General features: G+C 33.1%; 1 pseudogene; it reads left to right on the forward strand.

The window, feature by feature from the left end:
• Positions 1-8807: 8807 nt before the first annotated feature.
• On the forward strand, positions 8808-11045 carry LOC143623910 (protein FAR1-RELATED SEQUENCE 5-like; annotated as a pseudogene).
• Positions 11046-12151: the final 1106 nt, after the last annotated feature.

Consider the following 12151-nt stretch of genomic DNA (forward strand, 5'->3'; position numbering starts at 1 on the left):
ATAAATAGCAAATTCTACCCGTTAACTTATGAATGTTAAAATACATCTTTTAGCTAATTTAATAAATAATTGTTGCGTAAAATATGATTCCAAATACTATATTGGTACAATACTCTTCAACCTTTTTATATTAAAAGCATTTGACCCCATATTGTTTTGGTTTGAAGTAACACAACAAAACTCAACCCAGCTACAGCAGCTGACTACTCAATAATAAAGTATAGTAACCAGCTTGTTAAACCCCATCTGAATCACTCTTGAATCCACTCTTATACTTCAAGGTAGAGGTGCACAAATCGGTTTTTTTAAAAAAACCGGTTCGGTTATTAACCGGACCGGTTTTTTTCGTCCTGGAAAAAAACCGGTTCGGTTAATAACCGGACCGGTTAATAACCGGTTTTTGTGCATGAAAACCATAACCGGTCAAACCGGTTACGACCGGTTTGTGAACCGGTTAGAACCGGTTGTGAACCGGTTAGAACCGGTTAATAAACCGGTTTTTTTATTAACCGGTTTTTTAATAACCGGTCTAACCGGTTAACCGGTTTTTTTTTTTTTTTTTTTTTTTTAAATAACCATTATTTTTTCACAGTATAAACAAACCGGTAACTACAAGGCAAACCGGTAACTACAAGTATTAAATCGTTATCGCATATTCGTAACTCAAAAATACATAACTTTCATTTATAGCTTTTACATTAAAAATACAAACATTAAATCGTTATCGCATATTCGTAACTCAAAAATACAAACATTAAAGAATGCTTAGACACGATTACATTAACAACTTGCTGTTTCTTACTCATTATTTTCATCGCTACCCGATCCCGAGCTATTCCTTAGGTAATCGTCGTACGCGGCTTCTTCATCGGTCATTGGTTGAGTGTGTCCTTGATTGACCTCGTCTTCATACAAGCCCGCCTCATAGTCCATTTCCCCCTCGAGTGAGCGTTGATGTTGTGCCCTATCTAAAGCGTCCAAGTAATCCTTGTAGCAAATAGACATCTCTACAGCTGGTGGAGTGAGTCGAGTCCTCCTAATCGATATAACCCTGCCAGAAACAGAAAAAGCAGACTCCGAAGCTACCGTGGAAGCTTGGACCGTTAGTAAATCTTTAGTCATGGCGGCGAGGATCGGAAACTCATCCTCCTTACCTCTCCACCAAGCCAGCAAATCAAGACTTCTAAATTCATCTAGAGTCATGTGTTTCACAAAGTTGGTACCACCATACCTTCCAAGTTCACTGCTTGGGGTGTTTACCTTTTGACGTTTACCGGCGTCTTCCCAAATCATGTAGTACATCCCCATTTCAAGGTCGGTTTGGGATTGGGATTGGGCAACAGCTCTTAACGAGTCATGAATTTGGGAAGACGACCCGTATTTTGTAAGGTAAACATCATACATGTTAGACAAGGTGGTGTTGAAAGCATTCTTTAAAGTTTGGTTATAATAGGGGTTTTGATCGTCGTTTAACTCTAGCTCATCACAAATTTTTTCTATTAAAGCTTCAACACCACCAACATTTATGCAAGGGTTTAACGCAGCAGCACATGTCAAAACAGCGGGTAGTTGTTGAAAATATTTTCTAAATTTTTCTTTCATTTTTACACCCATATCAAAATAAGGTGCACCCCTACAATGAAGTTCACTCAACTTTGTGCACATGACAGCAATTTTTGGTAAAGCAATGGGGCTTGTTGGATAGTAAACCCCGGATAAACTAGTTGTGCAAGATTTAAAAATTTGAAGGACCTCCGTAACGATCTCAATCAATAACCAGTTTCTAGGATCGTACGGTGCACATTTACCCCTACTTGACATTATTTGATGAAACGCAATTAGTGATTCTTTTTGTTGGATGGCTTTCTCAAACATATCACAAGTCGAGTTCCATCTTGTTGGACAATCCCAATTGGGCCCCAACCATTGACAATTAGCTTCATCACAAAATTTTTTGTATCTTGAAAATGTTTTATTGTTGCTAAAAACATCTCGTAACATTCTTTTAAAATTGTTTCTTTGCGTTTCGATCACGTTTAACCCATCTTGCACGGCCAAGTTGATAATATGTGCAATGCATCGGCTATGAAAAAACGCTCCATCACAAATAGGTTTATACTTTAATTTTAAATGGCCAACCGCGGCCGTATTGTTGGACGCGTTATCAAACGAAATTGAAAAGATTTTATCTTCAATCTTGTATTGTCGAACGACTTTATCCAAGAGTTTAAAAATATTTCTACCCGTGTGCGGGTAATCAAACAATTGAAACGCAACGGTTCGTTTCATCATTTGCCACGACCCGGGGTCAACCCAATGAGCCGTCACACAAATGTATGAGTCGGGCGAACCATTAGGTACCGACCACACATCCGTTGTTAAGTTTACACCAGTTTGTAAGTTTGAAAAGTATGAAATTAGTTCGGATTTAGCGTTTTTCCAAGCTTTAAGACAATCTCTTCTAAGGGTCGAACGACTTACGTGTTGGTAACGTGGTTGAACATACTTTTGCATCATCTCCGTGAATTGAGGGTTGTCGAAGTAGTTGAAAGGAAGTGTATTTTGAATCACAAAGTTTGAAAACTTTTGACGTACCGCTTCAAGGTCGTACGTAAACACCGTTCCTTGATTCGTCATCTCCGGCTGCGAACTACTTCCCGATTCGTCCTTCAAGGCCTTGCAAAAGGGCCTTTGTACATGCGCTCTTAAAGTGGAGTTTGCATCTTTGCCATAAAACTTCAAACAATGTTTGCATCGAGCTTTTTGGGTACCGTTAGACATTTCGCATAGGTCGAAATGTTGCCAAACATCTTGGTTTCGTTTCGTGGGGATGACCCGAACGACCGTTTCTCCCGTGTTCGAGGCACCCATGTTGACGGATGAAGCAGCACTTTGGGAGGCCATGATAATCGACTACGAAATAAGAGCGTATGGAGTGGTAATGTGGTATAATTGAGCGTGAGATAACAAAATAATCGCGTATGTAATAAACGTTTAGAGCGTTTGGAGTTGTATAATCGAGTGTGATCTAACCAATACCCAACCTAAGCTATATATAGATGTTTGTGGGGGTAAAATGGGGGAAAAAAAAAAACGGTCAAAAATTATAAAAAACGGCTATATGGCCGTTAATCAACGGGAAAAAACCGGTTTTTAACCGGTTAACCGGTTTTTTTATAACGGTCAAAAACCGGTTTATAAAAAAACCGGTTAACCGGTTTTTTAAAAAACCGGTTATTAAAAAAACCGGTTTTTTTAATAACCGGTTATTAAAAAAAACCGGTTTTTTTTATAACCGGTTATAAAACCGGTTTTGGCTCCAAATTGTGTAACCGATATATAAACCGCCGGTTTGTAAACCGGTCAAACCGGTTTACAAAAAACCGGTTTTCTTAAAAACCGGTTTCCGGTTTAAACCGGCAAACCGGTTCGAGGACCGGTTTTTTTGACCACCTCTACTTCAAGGAAAATGCAAGTAGTAAAACTTGCCAGAAAATTGTTACACAAAAATGTGCCCCTCAATTAAAAACTTGTCATGTGCAAAACTAAAATTGAAAAAAACACCCTTGAACCCATTCTCATATTTGAAGGAAAATCCGAAGAAAAAAAAACTTACCAGAAAATTTTTGAACCGTAAATACCCTTAAATTACCAACTTGTGACGGCCAAAATTGTAAAATGACAAAAACATCCTTGAATCCACTTGTATATTTGTTGTATTTTGATTCTACCAAGTGATAAAAGATTTAAATTAAATAGCAATTATGCTATTTCACAATTTCCTTTTATCTGAAATCGACATAATGATAAATGAATGAAAATGTTACTTATATGGTCTCTAAACTTGTTTTAATAGTTAAAATTTTTGAATCAAAACTTTCTGTGTATACATTATTAACGGGGTTCTTGGTTTCACAGTTTAGATTTGAGGGTACATTAGTAACTTACTTTGGTAATGACACTAAGATCGGGCGGGTACACCCCGCAATTAGCAAACGTAGCCGCTTGTTTACTTGCATACGGTTGAGGACTGATCACCTATCTCACCCTAATCATTAGGCCCATCAACAACTTCAATATCTGCAGCCATACCTTTTGTTTCTTCCTCAGTGTATGCAACACCAACATCTCTGTAAGATATTAATGACATGATGCTCAAACTTGTTGGTACACCTGGTTCCTGCTTCGGATCCTGTTCACAAACCCATGTCAAAACAGCCCACCTTAATATGTAAGTTAATTGTATTGAATATTGATACTACTTAAAATAAATCACCTTAGAAGTATAGTTGAGTGCGTATTCAGTACCAGCTGCCAATAGGCTGTCTATGCTTTCATTTTCACATGTAGCTAAAACCGCACAGCAAGATGCAACCGCTACCGCTAGCTGAACTGTAGAGTAACCTACAACTCCTTCACCCACACCTCCTCTGTATGTGAACATTACAAAGATAAACCTGTAGGCTTGTAGCAAAAAAAAAAAAGAAAGAAAGAAAATTGGTAACATTTATTTTAAGTGGGAAGAAAATTAGCCTGCATAACAGATCAAGAACATCTGAAATTTAAGAAATTACATTTAGAAGAAGCTAAACGTCAAATACAAATTTAGGGAACTTCAATGTTTGAAAAAAAAAAATCTTTACTGAATATTAAATCTAAATTTTAAAAATACAAATTTAGGGTTTTACCTTCATAAAGGTAGCTGAAGAAGATGACGGTGAATGCGATGCCTACAGAAACCAACACAAAAAAAAAGGGATTCTCAAAATTGCTTGAATACAAATCCAATCTAGATTAAGAATACAATCAAAAACAGGAAGTGAATACTAAATTAAATACCTGATGATTTTTATGGAGAATTTGTGGTCCATTCATCTCATCCAAAACAAAATCGTAAAGAAGGTGTTGAGGGAGAAGACACGGCGTGTGCGGTGAGAAAGAGGAGAAATGAAACAAACGACATGTATGAGGTAAATGTTAATTTAGGGTTTGGATAGGAGATTCAAAATACAAGATTCGGAATTCAAAATTTAAAATAAGCAGGTCAAAGGAAACCATCCTTTTAGAAAATTGAGGCCAAGTGTTTAACAACAAAAAAATACAATTATATAAATAATTGCATACGATGAAAATTATAATATAATAATATAAATAATTACATAGGATGAAAATTACTTAAATAAGCTTAGACTAAAACAAACTTGAAATTTAAATTTCTCATAATCCCATCTGTAAATTTCTTTCGGTATAATCTTATTTTTTGTTTAGTACATGTGAAAATTAAATAATCAAAGATGTATGCTAAAAAGCTTTCTAAACACAAAAGAAATCAAAAGATATAACACTAACATTGTGAAAAATCAACTTCATGTTACAGTCTTAAAAAGTCGGTAGCATCTCTAATTTCCAAGACATCTATGCTTTGCATGAAGATCTTCAATAGTTCAGTGACTTCGTTAGCTAGACCTATGTTTATACAATTTTCATAAGTTCCCACAAAGCCCATACCTTAAATATACAATGGCTGATGAACCCAAGATCATGAATTTCTGTAGCGTATTATAAAGGTTGTTAAAATGCTTATCTGCAATTTAAAAAAAAAAGCAGTGATTTCATGATTTCATATGGTTAACAATCGCCCGAAAAGTCTCCGTTTATTAGCATAAATGAGTGTGCCAATATTTTTGTTAATTATAATTAAAAATGAGATGGAGATTATTTATACATTAATATTTATACTAAGTGAGAGACATGAATAAAATAATATAAGAATAATAAAGTTTTTCCTTGGATTATTATTTATGAGATATAATAAAATAAAACTAAAAAACAAACAAATGTGAATATATTGCTATTACTAAATAATTTGATTGACATTAATTTTTCTAAAAATATTGAGAAAATGTATATAAAAAACCCTAAAAGACATCCAAATGTCTGCAAACTTGCAAACTTTCTGCATATCGAGTAAATAAAATACTAAATCATGATAAATTTTCTATATAAAGTGAATAGAAATTTACTTTATGGAAAATGATATAAAATACTCATTGTATAAAATGTAATCCTCTAAGGGATTCCATAGGTATTTATTTGTGAAAGTAGACTATCTAATTAACTTTAAAATATCATCCTGAATAAAAAAAACCTTTAGAAAACTTTAAATCAAAACTAATTGAAGGAGAATTAACTATATTTTTACTCAAAAGATTAGGGAAAATAAGCATACCCTCCTGGTCTCGTCCATTCATGAAAATTTATTTATTTCATCAAGTTCTCCTAATTTGCATAGAAGATTTTGCATCTTTAGTAACTTTCTAATTTCCTTCAAAAAGTAATTTATTGCTACTGTCGGTATAGAGTGCTAGATCCTAGAAAAAAAATATATCACAAAAATTAATGAACAAAATTAGGTTCTAGTTACATGCCTTAAATCAAAGGACTCTTAAACATATGAATTAAGAAATAAAAAAAAACAAATGGCGTCAACAATCCCACAAATTGCAATCAAATCAATAAATCATCATTATCATCGTACTCTGTATATCCCACCAATAGCAAAGCTATGGTGGGGTCTGAGGAGGGTAAGATGTAGACGACCTTACCTCTACTCCATAGGAATAGAGAGACTGCTTTCAGTGAGACCCCTGGCTCGATAGTAGTTTTGCATCAAGCCTCGAGGTGATGCATGTACCCTTGTCTTTCGGTTATCAACGCCGCCACATGATGCCTGATTAACCTTCCCTCACTTTTAATGCTATTTTCACGAAATTAGTAAAATAACGTCAAAATTAGTGCAATTTCACTTTTGCCCACCCAAGGTCCCACACATATATAAACTATATGCGCGTTCCGCAAATAGGGCGTAATCAAATCAATAAATAATAGCACTTTTTATGGCAAACTAAATAAATAGGTTGAGTTTATTATTATTAATTTCGAAAAACTGAATAAAAAATTAGGAAGTACATGTTAAACCAATGAAACTATGAGAACGCCACGTGGCGCTTTGAAGAAACCTGGTTAAACATAAAAATGGAAGTTGTTGAAAAATCCATTCTTTTATTAGATATGGTAGATGAGATGAGATGAGATGAGATGAGATGAGATTGAGATTTCCCCATTTCATTAAAATGAACTAAAGAATTAATTATTTTACCCTTAATGAACTAGTTAAAGACTCATGTACATATATCCCATTTTTAACAACAATAATTACATATATCCCCAATTTAACCCAAAGTGAGTCTGTGCTAAGACAAACATATCGAAGTTATTAAGAGGCTTAAGGAGGAGATATATGTAAAAGTTTCTTTTATTATTATTATTATTATTATTATTATTATTATTATTATTAGTACTTTGGTGTAACTAATGTTACAAAAGTGAAATGAATATTATTTAATATAAGAAGTAATAGTCCGAGTTGTTTATTTGGACTTACTCAAATGGACATATGTCTAGATTTAATAATTTAAATTTATGGATATTATTTTCGAAACATCACTCGACGCACTGAAATCTTAAATGATACAAGTTGAAATTCATCTAAAATGTTTGTAAATTTTTATAAAACTTTTAATCCCTTTATTAATATTATTATTATTATTATTAACACATTATTCGAGTCAGTTTTTTAATCGTTAACAAATATCAAAAATATTTCTTACATAGTTAATAAGCCAAATATTTCTAACATGGGTGGCATATGAAAAAATTTTGTCACATAATAAGGGTAAAAGGGTAATTACATGCTAAAAGGGAAAATATGTAATTAAGATTTTAACATTGGAAAGATATGTAATTAAGAGGCTTAATGAGAGGATATATGTAAAAATCCCTAATCTAACTAATATATTAAAGGAAAACCAATTTGTCCACTTGTCCTTCTCCTAGAGTGTCCACCTAATGTTCCATGTCATCCATTTTCCATGCTTATTATTTCCACATAGTTAATCAATTTATTTTAATCTTAATGCTATTTTTCTTACTATACTATTAAAGCAAAACAAGATATCCACATACCTTCAAATAGAATGTCCACATAAGCTTACAAGGTTTTCATCTCTAGAATTGCCACATAATTCACTAATTAATATTTTCTAGAATCATAACCTAACATTATAACCAACTATTTTCTTTCAAATGATTTAAAAACCGATTTTTACTACAATTAATTATTTATAAATAATTTTTGCTACCTTTTTTAGTATGACTATTACTTTAACAATTCAATAATTTGTATATTTATACAGTTTCTCATTCACACCATTTATACATATTTTTCCTACATCTTGTGGGTTTGCAGAAAACAATGTAAATAATTCTTAGGATATCTATCTATCTATCTATCTATATATATATATATAGAAAAAAGTGAATATAAGGCTGTTATATATGTAAGTTAGATACAAAACCATCAAAACTACATAATTTTGATCCAAATCTAATTAAATCCCTAATTTCCCTTATTCCTCTTCATCAGCCGTTCAGTTTCCTTCATAGGCATTCTTCTCCATCAATAATAATCCCTTTCTAAACCTAAAAAAAACCTTGCGACCATGGAAAACTGATTTTGCAGCTCCATTGGAATTAGAATTCTCAATAACCCATTACATCAGGAGGTTAGTAAAAAATACATTCGACTAGTACCTTACTTCTTTATGTTTCTGCCATAATATCCATTTCTAATACTTCTTTATTAATTCTTTTTTTCTTAAAACAGATCTATGTTAATTCTTTATATATGTGTGTACAGTGTACTGTAATATCCATGTTCGTTTTTCTTGAACATGACAGATACAACAATGGATTTAGAAGTTCAGTCACCGGTTGAAGCTTTTGAAACAAATCTAGTTGATCGTATTGATTCAGAAGGCCTTTTGGTCATTAATAGCGGTTCAGATGTTGAGAAAGAAGCTAACGACATCAAGGGAAAAGTTTTTGATACTCCTGATGATGCTTATGATTTCTACAATCACTATGCGTTTTTACACGGATTTGGAGTACGTATTCATACGGCTTATAAAAATAAGACAACAAATGAGCATTATCGAAGAATGTATGTATGCAACAAAGAAGGCTTTAAAAATTTGAAGTGTAAAAGTTCAGTAGGAGACGTTAAGAAACGTCGAAGGGATTTAAGGACCTGATGTAACGCATGCCTTTGGATTTCAAAAAGAAAAGATGGGAAATGGTTTGTGGATGTGTTCAATGATTCACACAATCACGAGCTTACTGTTTCTCCGACCAAAGTATTGAAACACCGGTCTCATGGGAAGTTTCACCGTCATTGGCTTGCAAATCTCTAATTGCGGAACTTGGTCAATCCGGGTTGAAACCTTGTCAAATCAAGAAGGTCATGAATGTCATGAAAAGTCCACATGAAAATAATGTTACATCAAAACAATGTTCTGACGTCTTATCCGATCAACGAAAACAATACAAAGGTAAGGAGTTCTAAGGGCTTATTAAACATTTCCAAGATAAATTACTAGAAGATCATAACCTTTATTTTGTTGTGGATTTATTTGATGATGGGTCTCCAAGAAATATTTTCTAGGCTGATGGGAGATCAAGAGAATCGTATATAAAATTTGGGGATGTTGTTGTGTTTGATGTCACATACATGACCAACAAATTTAAGATGCCATTTGCCCCATTTGTTGGGGTGAATCATCATGGTCAGTCTATACTTTTTGGTGGTGCATTATTGGAAAATGAGAAACAAGATACTTTTGAATGGTTATTTCAAAATTTCTTAAAGTGCATGTTTGATAGGTATTCATCGGCAATAATTACTGATCAAGATAAAGCTATTTGCAATGCAATCAAAACAGTTTTTCCAAAAACTCGGCATCGCTATTGTTCATGGGATATTAAAAAACATGAGACTGAACATCTTCGGTCTCTTAAAGTTCAATATAGTGACTTTGAAGAGTTACACAATCAATGGAAAAAAAGTAATACGATTGAAGATTTTGAAACTCGTTGGAAATATTTATGTGGTAAATACAATTTTCAAAGTGGCAGTTAGATAACAGAGATGTATAACCAACGTAAATATTGGGCTAAAGCCTTCTTGAAAGATTGTTTTTTTACGGGTATGACATCAAGTGGAAGAAACGAGAGCATTCATTCTTTTTTTGATGGATATGTAAATTCAAATACCATGTTGAATGAATTTGTAGTACAATATGATAAAGCTGTTGAGGCTCGAAGGGCCGCTGAAGAAGATGAAGACTTCAGGTGCATGAATTCCAAGCCAAACTTTTCTTCTGTTAATCCGATAGAAGCAAAGGCAGGTTCACGTTACACTAAGCAGCTCTTTAAAGTATTCATGAAGGAATGGACCGAAGCTACCTTCAATTTAACTCACGAGACAATAAACAAGAGTCTAGAAGAAATCGACTATAAGGTTGGACAATTGAATATTGATAAAATATATCGGAGAAATGTTAAGTTTCGTCTCTCAGAAAAGTTAGATGTTACTTGTTCTTGTTCAAAGTTTGAAACATATGGGATGTTATGCAAGCATATCTTATATGTATTGAAGAAAAAGAATATTCAAACTCTCCCTGATCATTATATTTTACCTAGGTGGACACTTGATACTAGATATAAGTTGGCTGATTGCACTATTGGGATCGAAGACACACATAGTGGGAATGAGGTCAGTGCATTAACTTTATGGTGTGTTCAATCAAATTTTAGAAAATCTGTTGAGCAGGCAAGAGACTCTCTATCTGAGATAACGAAACTAAATAACATGTTGTTGAAGTTTTTAGAAGAGCAAAGTACTCGAACAAAGTCAAAACAGCCTGAGAGTGTGTCACAAGATTCTAATGTGGGACGTTCACAAGTAAACATGATGCCTCAAATTTCTATTCGTGATCCACTAGTTCATACTAATACAAAAGGTCGTCCTAAAAGTGCAACTAGATTAAAATCTTCCCTAGAAGCACCAAAAAAGAGAGCTTGTTCTTACTGCAAGGAACTAGGTCATTACATTACCGGGTGTCCAAAAAAGAAGGTATGATCTACATTTACTAATAAAAATTAAACATTTTTTTGTTAAAATTATTCTCATGTTTATTTTTTTTTCAGGTGAAAGATGCTTTTCTAGAAAGAGAAGGATGACTTGTGGATGGGCTTGAAGATATATGCAATGTTTTGGGGTCTTTTGATCACTGTATTGATTTTTTTTATTTGATTAGATACTAAAATTTTGGTTTTTCTCATAATGTTTTAGTATGGTGGATTTTTTTTTTAAAATATATAAACTAAAGATATGTGTAATGTTTTGGGGTCTTTTGATCACTATTGATTTTTTTTATTTGATAGATACTAAGATTTTGGTTTTTCTCATAATGTTTTAGTATGGTGGATTTTTTTTAAAATGTATAAACTGAAACGGGCCAAAATGTAGAAGTTTTAAATAAGGATGATCAAAGTGTAGCAATATATTTATATATAAATGTAAGCAGGTTAGTAAATTTCCATGACTATGTTAAAATACTAAGTTAGATGGTAAAAAAAAAAGTCAAAGTCAAAGAATGAGGAATGGTATTGGTTGGTGGAAGAGCAGCTGCTGCAAGTTAAAACCTGGGGTGCTATTGCTTAAGTTGTAAAATTGATTAATCTTGTTCGTACTAAAATACATTAAGCTAAATCTTTTGTTCAAATAGGAACTTTAGCTTAATTTGTGTGGTATAGCATGTTTATGTTGTATGTTAAAAAAACATGAAATGAACAATAGTTGAGAACCTGCTGTATGGAATGACCACTGGTTGAAATGAAGCAGATCACATTATAGTGAAGTAATAATAAACGGGTTAAAATAAAATGCCCATATAAACAAGTCAAACATAGACATTTAAATGAAACGGGTCACAATACAATGAACTAACATTAATAAGGTCAAATACAAAAACTTAAAATGAAACGGGTACAAGACCAGGGGTTGAAACATGCATTCGTATTTGATTATAACTTGTACAAAGAATGTAAACTTTCTTTACAACATAACAAATTATAATCTAACAGACACACAATTCACAAATCTCGTCCAACAGTTTTGTATCAATAATCCAAGGATGTTAAAATTGCCTTTGGTGCAAAGCATGTAGCCGACACAAAAGAACACCACCAT

Source organism: Bidens hawaiensis, unplaced genomic scaffold (assembly GCF_021521415.1).
Source record: "Bidens hawaiensis isolate Kalapana, Puna unplaced genomic scaffold, B.hawaiensis_p1.1 tig00003644_1, whole genome shotgun sequence".
NCBI classification, from domain to species: Eukaryota; Viridiplantae; Streptophyta; class Magnoliopsida; order Asterales; family Asteraceae; genus Bidens; species Bidens hawaiensis.